This window comes from Tursiops truncatus, chromosome 1 (assembly GCF_011762595.2).
Source record: "Tursiops truncatus isolate mTurTru1 chromosome 1, mTurTru1.mat.Y, whole genome shotgun sequence".
NCBI classification, from domain to species: domain Eukaryota; kingdom Metazoa; phylum Chordata; class Mammalia; order Artiodactyla; family Delphinidae; genus Tursiops; species Tursiops truncatus.
The window spans coordinates 137502596-137516959 of NC_047034.1; the positions used below are offsets into that span (position 1 = coordinate 137502596).

The window sequence follows — 14364 nt, forward strand, 5'->3', positions numbered from 1 at the left end:
AAGCAGGGATCATAAATCTGGAATATGTCAGCATCTCCCCATCCCCTTAAGGACAGAGCCATCTACTTATCCTACTCAAGCTCTCCCTAAGTGGCTCCAGCCACAGTCCCTCTGGGGAAATCTCCCCCCACCCCGTCTCACCCTCCACCTTCTCAAACCTCCACACCTTTGCCCAGGCTGTTGCCTCTGCCTAAAATGCCTTCCGTTTTTCACCCACTGAAAATCTACCCACGCTTCAAGCTATGCCTTTTCCCGGGGACCTCCAGATGGGGCTACCTTTGAGGACAGGGCCAGCACCTCCTCCTCTCTGTCCCTTTAGCACCCAGCCCTGGTCTTGCACTAAAGAGATGCTCCGTGTGTTTGCTAAAACACACCACCGGGAATGAAGCCATTGACTGGAGTTCTTTTCTGGCACCGGGGGTGGGAGGGGCCAGTCCTGCAGCGCTGGAGGGAACGCTCGCCTGGAAGAAGGTACTAGAGACAGCACGGAACACTCTGTTCCTCTCTTTGCTCATCTCCCAGATGTCAGGAGGATGGAAACAGTGGATCTCATCCTCGTCATCACAAATCATCCGGGTGTTGCTCTGGTTTTTCTTCAAAAGGATTATGAAAAGGGAGGGACCCTCCAATTTCAGCCATGTGGGGAAATCATCACACATTTCAAGAGAAGAGCAAAAGTGCTCTGGTAACTGGCCTGGCTTTAGTCCACGGCCTATCTCCCTCCAGGTCCTAGAAATGCTGCCACATGGGGAGGAAGGTCAGGCAAGTGATGCGCATTGGCTCCGATGGCACACGATGCAGCTGCAGGCGCCGACATGAAAGCAACGTGGAGAAGCTGCTCCCAGGACGCCTGCCTCCTTGCTTGCAGACCTGGTGGCCTTCCCCACTCAGAGTCTCTCTCTTTCCTGTTTGGCAAACACTGAGTTAGTAAAAACAAACTTTCTCCATTGTGGTGCAGATTAAAGGAGACCATCAGCTCCATGAGGACAGGTAGTTTGTGACAGCTGACAAATTGCCTCCTTCCTGGTCCTCAAGGAACAGTTTTTGGATGCGTGAGTAAAGAAATCATGGTCGCCTTAGGCCCATAACCATAAGTTACACTGTTGCTAGTTTCCCCTTTCTCTGCCAGGAAAAGGTGGAGTCCAATAAATACGTATGAAGTATTTGTCCTGAATGTGCTCAGTGTGGTGGAGAATACAAAAGAGATACAATGTGAGCCCTCCTCCAGATGCTAAGATGATGTCAACACCAGTAAAACACAAGATAGAATGAGGTAAGCGGACGAAGAAAAGAAGGCTATGGGAATTTGGCTTGAGTCGGGGGTCAGATCTGGTTGATCCAGCTGGAAAAAAAGAAGTAAGGAAAGGCTTTCTGGACAAGGCTGAATGCCAGTGCACACACAAAAGATGGCATTAAGAATGATTTTGGGGTTCACTTGTTTTTTATCAGACTAAGGGATGTAGGATTGCCTAGGCTCTCTTACATGTGAAAAACCAAAGCCGATATTAATAGCTGGACTTGGACGCAAACCCTCCAAGGGGAGTTTGCTGGAGTTTTTTCTGAATGTCTTGGGTCCAAATTCAGATCTTGGGATCATACCGCCAGCCAGCTAACTGCGGGGGACAAGAGGCCAGAGTTGAAAGTCTTCGAGCATATGCCTGAACGAAAGGGGAAGAGGCTGGGTCTCCTCCCTGCAGGCTGGGCCCTGGCTTCCCTCCTGCTCCTGGATCTAGGAGGGCAAAGCAGAAAGCCACACTCCCATGCATGGCCTTTTCATATACAGTGATCCCCCCAGCACTGTTCATCAGTTTACCTCCCTGTCCTGGAATCTGAGGAGTGGATGAACAATTTACCCACAATGCTGGGAGAGGGGGAGGAGAGGAGGTAAGGAGGAGGAGAAGAGAAGAAAGGTCTCCTGGATGAGCTTTACCCCCACTTGGGGTCTACAGGTGGGTGGGATACATCTTACTGTTTTCTGGCTCTGTGCTTTTGTACCTACTGTGTCGTCTGTCTGGAATTTCCTTCCCCTTTGTTCTGCTAACACCTACTCATCCTTCAAGACTCAGCCAGGATCACTTCCTCCAGGAGGCCTCCCAGGTGCCCTATCTGAGTCAGCTGCTCTCTCAGAGAGGAGCACGGGGCACCACCATGCCCAAGCAGAGCACTTACTGCATTGGCTTGTCATCTTCTGTTTACTTATCTGAGACACTCAAACATCAGTGAGCTCCTTAAGGACAGGGGACCCACCTCCTTTTTCTTTTCTAATGGGGCACATGTTGGTTGCTCAGAGGATGAATGTGGAAAGAGGAGGGGAGGGAGGAGGGTTTTCCAACAATGGAAAGTGCTCTTCTAGATAACAGTGAAGTCTCTACTACTTTCAGTGGGCAGATATCCTGTGCATCTTGTGGAAGAGGAACCTCAATGGGAGTTCCTGCAACACTAACACCAGCCAAGACTCGAACCGAAAACTTCTAGGAAAGGCAAGGTCTAGAGTTAGGGACCCACACAGCAGCTTATGTGCTTGCTCCTGTCTCTCTCTCTCTCTCTCTCTCTCTGTCATACACACACACACACACACACACACACACACACACACACACACACACACACACACACTGGCATCACAATATATCCAGATGGCCCCTGATAATGAGAACTACTTTTCCTTGCTAACATTTTACCCCTTATTATGTATCTTCCCAGATATTGCTTTGTTCAAGTAGCATAACCGTACTGCTCTGAGCAGAGGCAGGTCCCATCCTTGCTTCCTACATGGACCAGTTTAATAAGATGGGAAAGATTCTTGAACAAAAGTCAGAAGACTGAATTTGTATATTTGGAATCTATTGAGATGTGCAATAGACTGAATGTTTATGTCCCCCGCCCCAAATCCATATGTTGAAACCTAATCCCCAATGTGATGGTATTTGGAGGTGGGGCCTTTGGAAGGTAATAAGGTCATGAGGGTGGAGCCCTCATGAATGAGATTAGTGCCTTTGTAACAGAGACCCCAGAGAGCTCCCTTCCCCTTTCACCATGTGAGGACACAGTGAGAAGATGGCCATCTATGAACCAAGAAGTTGGTCCTCACCAGACACCTAATCAGGAAAGCACCTTGATCTTGGACTTTGCAGCCTCCAGAACTGTGAGATAAGTTTTCTTGTTTATAAAACACCCAGGCTGTGGTATTCTGTTATAGCAGGCCAAGTGGACTAAGACAAGATTCAAGGCTGAGAACCTTAAAAAAATTACCTGTCCTTTAAGGCCAAAGCAGGAGTTCCTGGGAATGTCAGAACTTGCCCCTTGTGGAATGTCTGTGTCTCCTGTAGACTGTAAGCTCCCTGGATCAGGGCCTGTACCTGCTCTGTTCAGCACTGTATCTCCAGGACCTAGCCCTGTGCCTGGTACATGATCAGGGCTCAAATTAATGAACAAGTAAATGAAAAGTGAACGTTTTTCTCTGAATTTCAAGTGGCTGTGCTTAGCAATGTCGGAGGTCCAATGGAGGAGCAGTTGTGTGGTCACAAGTCCTTCCAGGCCTGAACTCCATGAGTTACCTTCACCGCAGACATGCACACAGCAGGTTACATGAACCACAGAGAGCCTTGATCCTCGTGGGACCTCATGGGTGAGTGATATATCCCTCACTAGATGCCAGGTTCATTGAGGACATAATCTTAATTATTTCTGTGTCCCAGGACCCCACCCCTATTCTGGCACATGACAAATGCTCAGTAAGTTCATTCAAATAGGACTAACTAAGTAATGACCTGATGCTCAGAGAAGTAGCTTGTTCTGGTCACACAGCTTTTTGGTGATGGAGTAAATGCGATGTCCAGGCCTCTGTACTTTCTACCATATTACAACAAGTACTGTGCAATTTCATGCACGAGGCTTTGAGGGACACTCAGAAGCAGGACCTCAACCCCCTGCCCTACTGGCCACTTTGCTCTTCAAAGGCCAAGAGGACAGGATTCTGCCCTGCTCTGGCAGGGATCCACTGGGACTGATGCAATGGCTTGCTGCAGGTGTCCTTGGGAATATCTGAGCTTGGAACACATTTGCCTCCAGGTGCAAAGAACATAAACTATGGGGACAGTTGTGGGATGAGTCACGTCCCCGAAAGATAGGTTGCATATCTAATCTCTAGTACCTGTGAACATGACCTTATTGGGAAACAGGGTGTTTACAGATGTAACCAAGTAGAAATGTGGTCATATTGGATTATATCCAACTGGTATCCTTATTAGAAAGTCACGTGAAGACAGGAGAGAGTGAGAAGGCCACATGACAACAAAGGCAGAGACTGGAGTGATGTATCTATAAGCCAAGGGTGGCCAGAAACCACCAGAAGTTAGCAAGAGGCAAGGAAGGATTCTTCCCTAGGGCCTTAAGAGGGAGTACAGCCCTGATGACACTTTGATTTCAGACTTCTAGTTTCCAGAACTGTAAGATAACAAATTTCCGTTGTTTTAAGCCACTCAATTTGTGGTACTTTGTTACAGAAGCCATAGGAAATTAATACCGTAACAAATGCCTGAAGTAAGAGGTGTTTCTCTGCAGTACAAGCAAGAGGAAAGGACATGAGAAGAGGGTTATTGGAGAAAATAAAATGAGATGGAGCTATAATTCATAGTTAACATTTGAAGAACCAAAGATAGATTCCTGTTACATACAGTTTTAGAAGGTTTATATGTTTATCAACACCATCAGATGATATCGGCAGAGAACTCTGTGTGTGTGTGTGTGTGTGTGTGTGTGTGTGTGTGTATACTTTATATTTACACAATTAGGGAACAGTGTTCTTTTCAGATCAGAACAGTCATCTGATTTGTTTGTTCACAATTTGGAGAAAGGTCCATCCAGTCAAATGGTCAACAAGTGTTCACTGAGGCTGCTCCTTGGGGCTGGTACACAGAGACTCAGTATAAATGAGGGCCCTGCACAAGGGGGCTCACAATTTACTTTGGGAGACATTACATTGGATCGGGCACACACACAAGCATTTGACAGAACTCCTTAGGGCACACAGAGGAGGCAGGGCAGGAGAGTTTAACAGAGGAGGTGTTCATGTGAGCTGAGTCATTGAGGAGAAATGCACTGTGGGGTTGCTTAAAATACAATCAAAGTGATAAAAGAAAGAGCATTCATGAAACAAGGACGCACACATGCAAAAGCCAGAGCATGCCCCATTAAATGGTATCCTTTGACTTGGCTGCATCCAGCAAAAAGGAAGGAGGCAGGTAAGACTTGTTGATTACCTATTTAGTATATGTGAATTTCTCACTTTACATATTCAAGTGTATAAGAAATGCAACTTATTTTTCTACAAAGTACCCTATTTTTTCTTCTAAGCCCATATTCTGCCCAAGAGCAGAAATCCTAGTATAATTAAATTGAGGTTTTTCTTAAATTAACTAGGTTTTTCTCAAGTCAAAGTTTCTTCCCTCCCAGACCAGCCCCAAGATGGCAACTTAGTCCTGATGCAGTGAGGAACGTTGGAATGGAGGGGCTGGTACGTGATATCAAGGCACTGGGGAGAGGGCCGGGGAGGCAGATATCTCATCCTCAGCACCATCCTCCATAGAGACAAGTGTTGCCCACGTGACCCATGCAGACCCTGCTGCCCTTCATCCCTCGCCCAGCCTTGCAATCCCCAGACCTGCTCCATGTCAATGTCATACCCACCTCCACTGCTCTGGACAACATGAATGTTGTGGTGTGTAACTGTGTCAACTTGACTAAGCTACAACTACATTTCCCAGAATAGCTTTCCTATACAATTTCAGGTTGGAATTGGTCAAAAGAGAAAAGGACGCGAGATTTAGAAGTGGAAGTAAAGCAGCATCCATCACTCTCTTAAGGTTGTCGTATTTAGATGAGGTGAGAGACAGATGAGAGGTCCTGAAGATCTAGCACATTCTCCCTCACTGGTCTGCCTCCACTGGTCTCAGAAGTGTTGGTTAGAGACTTTCCTCTAATCCTCCAACTTCCCAGTTCAGACCTTTATTTCCCCAGCTTCTCCCCCAATTGTGTAAGGTCTTGTTTCTAAAATAAATCCTTTATTTCGTAACACTTATAATGGTTCTACTTCCTTGATTGAACCCCACCTGATTCAATGGAGAAATATCTGCTGTTCTATGTGGGTTCTCTGTAGCAGGATTACTAATTGTCCCCAATATCCATTCTACCCTGATTCCCATTAATTATAAGGTCCCACACCTATAAGTTTCAGCCTGTCTAATAACCATGCAGCTAGGGAATCCATTTCCAAGCCTTTCTTGCAGCTGGGGATGACTATGTGACAAAGTTCCAGCCAATAGGATGTGAAAAGAAGCGACATATAAAACTGGTCATGCCCTGAAAAGGAAGCAACTTACTTCTCTTTCCCCTCTTCTTTTTTCCCCCTTCCAGCTCACTGAAGTGCAGATGTGGTAGAGGAGAGCTAACCACAGCTCTCGTGGTTGAGATGGTTCGAGAAGACTGAACCATCGCCCTAAGGACGTAGCAGAGTAACGAGAAAGAAGGACTCATGCAACAGAGCTGCCTTTCCTTCCTGGACCAATTAGTCTAAACTTCAGGTGACAGAAATAACCTTTTATCTCATTTAAGTTACTGTTATTTACCTGTTGCTCAGTTAAAGAAGCAAGCAAATATCCCATTACATCTTCACTCCACTCATCCAGGACAAAGTGAAGGAAGATCCTTGTAGGGCTCACGACGTCCCAGAATGAGGAGTCAGATGCTGGCCAGAAGCTCCCGGGTAACCCTTCTTTGGGATTCATCAAACACATCTGGGGATGTATTCACTCTCTGTTTTATATCTTCAAGAGGGACAAGATAACACTTGGACCAGAGACTCATCCTATGGCCCCCTCCTCTCCAGCTCTTCCATCTTTCTACGCACTCAGAAAGGTTTGAGCTCTTTTTATGTAAGACAACAGCACCACCCCTGGATCCTCAGTTGTTTAATGCGTAAACTGCAGGCCCTGAGTTGACCCAGGTTTTGTCCTCTGTATAGACAGTTTGCTGCTAGGAGCTTCAAATGCCTACTTAGAAATCCTAATGGTGACTTTTTTAAATCAGTGTTTCTTCCCTAACAACCATGCTTCAGGGAGTCTACAACATGCCGGCTGCTCTCCGAAAAGAAGAGGGGACAGCAATTAATACTTGACAGCATCATCTCCAACACCTGTGATGTGCAGAACATCATGCTAGACTTGATTCATTTCTTCTACAACCCAGCCCTGAGGACTAATTTCTTCATTTGTGCAACGGACATAATATGACACAGACCAATGAAGTAACTTGCTTGAACTCACACAGATAGGAAGTTGTGGAACACAACCTAATCTGAAACTCATGCTTTTGCAGCTACATACCTTTGCATAGCTTGTGTGAGCCAGCTGGTGGGAGGTGTGGAAGGCACTCTGGGCAAAATCTAAGTGACAAGTAACCTTGAAAATCAAGGAAAATGGACTTTGGTTTCTCTTTCAATTTTTTTTTCTTTTTAGTTTTAGTTTATTTTTAATGATTGCTTTTCATTCATTTTTTTTAACTAAAGGGGGCTTATACTAAATTCATGTTTAAACCAATCTGTTAATGTTTAACTACTTTTTATGTACTAGTCAGAAATCTGACCATTAAATAACACAAATATTAAAATCATATTCCCTTTCAGAATAATGAAAGATTAAAACAAGCATGGAGAGATTTTTCAAAGACACACTCCTTAATATTCTTTGGACTTCTAAACTAATATTTATTGTTTTGCATTGATAATTTTCATGATTTAACTATAAATATTGAGATCTTTTTTCTTGCATATTAAATGAACCTCAAGAAAAGGAATTTGAAAACCTTTGAAAATTTGTGAATTCTACAATTATATAGAAATGTTATGTAAATGTTTTGAATGTTTTTCTGTTGAACTAGAGTTCTATTACTCTTCCCTAAAACCTCCAGAATGATTCCTTTTTCTTCTGCAGATTTAAAGGTGAGGGTAGGAGGGAGTCTTCAAAGCAGGGTGTACTAGTTTCCTTTTGCTGCTATAACAAATTACCAAAAAATTAGTGGCTTTAAAAACAAAATTATTCTTTTACAATTCTGGAGGTTGGAACTCCAAACTCAGTTCGACTGAGCTAGAGTGAGGGCGTCCGCAGGGCGGGCTCCTTCTGGAGGCTCTGATGGTAAAATCTCCTTGCCTTTTTCAGCTTCTAGAAGCCATTCGTATTTCTTGGTTAGCAGCCCCTTTCTCCATCTTCAAAGTGCATCACTCCCATCTCTGCTCTGTCATCATATTGCTTTCTCCTTGGACTCAACTCCTCTGTCCCTCTTATAAGAACTGTTAACGATTACCTCTGGCCCACCAGATCTTCCAGCACAATCTCCGCATCTTGGGATTCTTAATTTAATCATGTCTGCAAAGTCCCTTTACTATATCATGTAACATATTCACAGGTCCTGGGGGTTAGGACAAGGACATCTTTGGGGGCCTTAGCTTTTACCACAATGGGGACACTGGTTGGGAATGAGGCTGTGGGGACCGACAGAGACCTAGGATGTACGTGGCTGTGACCCTGCAGATGGTAAAGGAAAGAGCAGACATTTGAGGACCAGAGAGACCCAGTCAGGAACGGCTGCATAATTTGAAGGGCCCAGTGCAAAATAAAAACACAAGGCCCCTTGTTCAAAAATTAAGAATTTCAAGAAAACACAACAGAGCGTTAATCTGCACAGGTGGCATGTCCAAGAAGCCAGCCCTGAAATGAGTTAGAAACCAGTCTGGGGCATTTTCTAATTCTGTAACCTTGGACAAAGTCATAACCTCTTTCTCAGCCTCAGTTTTCATATCTGTAAAATTAAAAACCATTCCTGTATTACAGGTATAAAAAAATTACTAAAAACTTGCTGGCTTAAAGCAATAGAAACTTATTCTCTCACAGTTCGTGAGGCTAAATAAAAGTCCGAATTCAGGGTGTTGGCAGGGTTGGTTCCCTCTGGAGACGCTGAGGTAGAATCCATTCCACACCTCTCTCCAGGATTCTGGTAACCATTGGCAATCTTTGGCATTCCTCAGCTTGTAGATTCATCACTCCAATCTCTGTCCCCGTCTTCACATGGTCTTCTTTCTGTGTCCCCATATCAAATCTCTCTCTCCTTTCTCTTATAAGGATACCAGTCATTGGATGGAAGACCCACTCTAAATCCAGAATGAGCCCAGCCCAAGATCTTTAACTTAAATACATCTGCAGACGCTATTTCCACATGAGGTCACGTTCACAGTTACTGGGGGTTAGAGTTTGGACATTTCTTTTGGGGGGAACACTATTCAACCCACTACAATGGGGTTGTTGTGAGTATTCAAGATATTGTATATGAAATGCTCAACAGAGCGCCTGGGACATAGGAAAAAATTACATATTATTATTAAATGTATTAAAACTAAAGCTTGGGCATATATTTAATAATTATTAACATCTTAGAATGGAAATCCAGAGAATAAAAGTGACTTGTCCCATGAATATCATAGGGGACCCGAGGAGCTTGCTTATTCCTAAAACAGATCAAGCACAAGAGGGGGAAGCCCTGGGCTCCAGACTTGCCACAAAGCAAGAAAGTTCCCAGGGGAGCAGACCCAGACACAATGGGAGGGAGCTTGAGGTGGAGGCAAAAATGGGCACAGGGAGGCCCCATGGAAAGAAAGGAGGACTCTGGCAGGCCCATTTGTCCCTTCAATCACCAATCATTTATGGCCCACCTACTAGAGTCAGGCATGGTGCCAGGCTCCAGGGATACCGAGTATAGCAAGAACACTAAATCTTAGAAAGATTTCTATTTGGGGGGTTGGGGGGTACAACCTTTTAAAATTTGTTTGCTTTTGTCAAAAAATTAATTTAAGGTTATTAGAAAATATTAGAGGAAACAGAAGGCCTGATTGGATAGTTGTGGTATAGAGAAGACTGTAGGCTTTGGACCTGCTCACTTAGCTGTTGGGCCTTGGTCACGTCATGCAAACTCTCTGAGCCTCAGTTTCTTCATCTGTAAAATAGGGATAATAATATTGCTCACATCCCCATTAGGGAGATTCTACATGAGATGAGATAACACATGTGGAGCACTTGGCACCAGGACTGAAACAAGGAAGGTTTGCAACAAATACTCCCTTTCCCTTTCAGGTCAGTGTTTCAGAAAGAAGGCCCTGAACATCCTCACACTCAGTCACTATATTATATGACACTCGTATTCCCTAAGTCAACTTTCACCAGAGGCTAACAGGCTGTTTTCTTTCAGTTCAAGCAAGATATTTTCCTGGCTGGGTTGTAGGTGGAAAGAAAAGCAAGAAATATAGGATACAGTGAACTTGGGAAATCTTTCCTGTAAAAACCCTGGCAGATTTATCACAGATGTCTGGCCCACTCATGGCCTCCTCCTGAATTCTATTAAGAATAATAACAAACAATCAGGAAACTGAACCCCGAAGCCCAGAAAACAGTGTTCTGGGTCTCTGGCAAAGTGGGGTCATGTACACACACAAGAGACCTGAGGCCCTCCAGGCACTCCTTGGTTGCCGGGACCAGGAAGTCTGCAATTACAGAGCACCCCTGACGGACACTGTGCTGGGCCCTTTCACATGCGTAAGCTCTTTCGGGTCCTTGAAAAGAGCTCTGGGTCCCCTGTTTTTCAGATAAGAAAACCTGGGGCTGAGAGAATGTGAGTTTTTTACGCCAAGGTGTTCAAGCATGCAAGCACATCGGAATCACTTAGGGAGCAGAACTTACACAGAGGTTCTGATTTGGCAGGTCTGAAGTGGGGCTCTGGCATGAGTAATTTTTATAATTAGGGGATTATAAAAGATTATAAAAGAGGGGATTCCGATGTATACATTCTGCTGACTAATAATCTCTATAGCACAGGCTCTGAGTCTGCAAGACTTGGATTGTCATCCGAGCTCTGTCAATATCTAACAAGGTAGCACTGAGCAAGTTACTTAATCTCTCTGAGCCTCAGTTTCTACCTCTGTCAAATGGGGATAATTAAACCCAATCCATAAGGTTATTTTAACCAGCAACCTTATCATAATAATATTAGTGGCTAATTCACAGGAAGTGCTCAATAAATCATAGCAAGTAGTATAATTATTGATTAGTCGTGTGGCCTTGAGCAAATTTCTTAACTCTTAGACTTAAAGTTCTCTTCTATAAAATGAGGACTTGAGGATAGAATCTTTTTTTTTTTAATATTTTTTTTAATGTTTATTTTTTGGTTGCGTCGGGTCTTAGTCATGGCACAAGGGATCTTTCGTTGCAGCTCATGGGCTCTTTGTTGCAGTGCACGGGCATCTCTCTAGATGTGGCACACAGGCTCACCAGTTGTGGTGCACTGGCTTAGTTGCCCCGCAGCGTGTGGGATCCTAGTTCCCCGACCAGGGATGGAACCAAAGTTCCCTGCATTGCAAGATGGATTCTTAACCACTGGACCACCGGGAAGCCCCAGGATAGAATCTTTAGGAAACATTTTGCCCCACATAACCTTGATGGGTTCCTATTAATATATGTTCCTCCTCCAATGAGGACGAACCCCACTGGCCGTTTAAGAGATGAACCAATTCTGGACAAAGAGAGTAAGTTGAGCAAGAAAACAATGATTTCTCCAAACCATTCTGTTTTTGTTCTGTCTTCTGAAGAGCTGACTCATCTACCCCAGGCTGTATCTGTAGCCGATGTTTGCTGAACAGTCTCCCGTGACTCCCAACTTGCCCTTCCCAGAACACTTTCCTCATGCTGCCTGGAGTTACCTAATGCAATCTCACGAAGCAGGAAGGAGCACGACTGAGCCTGCGATCACGACAGTGAGCTCTGGTGCCTGGTTTTTTTCCTCCAATTTGCAGCCATGGGTGAATGAAATGTAGGACCAGCCATTCAGTCATCGCTTCACCAGGAATGGAGCACCCACTGTGGACCAGACACAGTGCTGGGAGCTGAAGATGCTGAGACAAGACACCAGGCCTGTACCAGTGCTCACAATCAGAGGGAGGAACAATCACGATGTGGGGCCAGTGCTGTGACTGAGGGCAGGACGGGTGCCTGAGGGTGCACCAAGGGGGTCCTGGAAGCCAGAGCCCAGGGCTGCTTTACTCACTGATTCCTTCATGCATAAACACTGCTGTGTGCCAGGCTCTGGGCTAGTCACTGGTTCTCTTAGGTCATCATCACATCTGCTCTCCGGGTTTGAGCTGCTTCCAGCTCCGGTCGCCGACTCTCACGTCCAGGACACAGCACTATCCCAGGAGTATATCTTTGTACTCCTACGCCCCTGCAGCTCTAGGCCTCTGTAGGTAGAGCTTTATACCAAAAGCTGAGAACACACTGTGGGTGCGGGGGTGTGCGGGGTGGGGGTGGGGATTGTACCACAGACACAGCAATCTTTATCCTGAACCTGAACCAGGCATAGAAGAAAATGGTGAGATGTGGTCAGCCAGTTGATGACAAAAAGCAGGGAGCTCGGAGACTCCAGGCATCCTACGAGAAGGAGGGAAGGTCAATTTCTTTCTGTCTGACAGATACTCAAACATTGCTATGCCAGACACTCTGAGGAACAGAGACACAGCCCCACCTAAGGAGGTCAGTCTAGGCCTGGCCGGGGGCAGCAGCTGATCTAACCCGTGACGTGTCTCAGAGGGGTCAGGTAGGACCTTGGTCCCAACCCCCAGGCCCAAAGTATCACATTAGATGTTCCATGTAGGCTCCAAAGAGGTGATATGTACAGCCCCTGACGTGCTCCAGCAGGATTAGAAACAGGGGGTGATCATTGTCTGACTTTAAGCACATCCTATTTTATAATGTTGTCTTTTTTTTTCCATTTTTTTATTGTAGAAACATCTCAAAGAATGACAATAACTGAGGCCCCTTGGAATCTCTGCAAAACTGCATCTATGAGCAGCTCTCCATGTCAGAGACCCCTTGAGCTGCCCAGCCAACCATGAGGCTGTGAAGATGGTAACGGCAGAGGGAAACGAAACTTGAGGAAGTGATGGGACTCGCCTACGGCCACACAGCTGCCGATCCAAGACAGGAGGCAAGCCATGGAGTCTGACAGCAGTCTGTGTACATGGGGCCATTTCATCCAGCCAAGAACGCTGGCCTTGGAGATGGGATGGTGGACTCCAAGCTTGTCTTAGCGCACTGGGTGCCCAGAAGGTAGCCTTCTCACTGATCTCTCCACACTCTCAATCAACGGGGACAAGTGGGGAACATTTCCAGAAAGAGATTTCAGATGGAGACTGAAAGCATTTGAGAGTCAGCCTGGCCCGGGAGAAAGCACAAAGTCTTTGGAGTTAGGTTATCAGGGTCCACGCCTAAGACCACTGCTCTCTGTGGGAGAATGAGTTGCGAGGATTTAATAAGAGATTGATGCATGTAAAGCACCTGATACACAGTAAGTACTAAATGATAGCAATAATTATAACAACATTTATCTAGGGCTTGTTATGTGCCAGGCACCGTGCTGAGCGTTTCCTGGATAGGCCTCGCATCAACTCTATGAAACCAGTGATAGCAATATTCTTCCATCTGACAAATGAGGAAAGAGGCACAAAAACGATTAAGAGAATTGCTGAGGGCCACACAGGTAGTAGGGAGAAGAGTGGCTGAACTGCGAACCCTGGCTCAACAGACAGGGCCCTGAACCAGTGTGCTATATCAGGCCCTTCTGTAAGTTGCATCCCTGGTAAAATAGAACTAACTCCCTTTTCCTTCCCCTAAAACCGACTTTAGCAAATTTCAGAAAGGATCCTGGACCCAATACCGCAGGCCTTGGTGACTGCTCCCTAAGCGAGAGTCTTCTTGACTTCCCCTCCCAGCCTCACCCCTCTGGGCTGAGGCCATCCTGGTGCCCCCGGCCCCCCACCGCCTACATTTCCCAGGCTGGTACAGGACCCCTCTCAAGCCAGCCTGCCTGGATTCTATTTAGACATTCTTCTCGGAAGCAGATAGCACAGATGCTTTGCTGAGTGAGAAGCAGGTACAAGTTTACCCCGAATGTCAAAGGACAAGACAGATGGGTGCCCCTCAATGTATTCTCGTCCCACCCAGCTGCAGGCCACCCACCAGCCTCCCATCCAGCCCTAACCCCCTGGGGGCCCCACCAAGCTGGTGATTCTCTCTCTCTCCTGGCCGTCATTTCTCATTTCTCACTCTGGGAGGGAAGAAAGGTCAGTGGGAGATAAATTTCCACGCAGACATCTCCATTAGTCACTACGCCCACCCCGAGGACTGAGGGAATTAAAACGTATTGAGCATCTTCTGCGAGCAGGCCTCCAGGTGTGGCATGTGTATACTCATGTGTATTTCCCATCCATAACAT

General features: G+C 45.8%; 1 long non-coding RNA gene across 1 annotated transcript; it reads left to right on the forward strand.

Annotated features, from left to right (window-relative positions):
* The first annotated feature begins 2538 nt into the window (after positions 1–2538).
* On the forward strand, positions 2539–8052 carry LOC141275942 (uncharacterized). The gene is made up of 3 exons (XR_012324641.1): positions 2539–3628; positions 5422–5515; positions 6415–8052. It is a non-coding gene; the product is annotated as an uncharacterized lncRNA (long non-coding RNA).
* The last annotated feature ends 6312 nt before the right edge of the window (positions 8053–14364 follow it).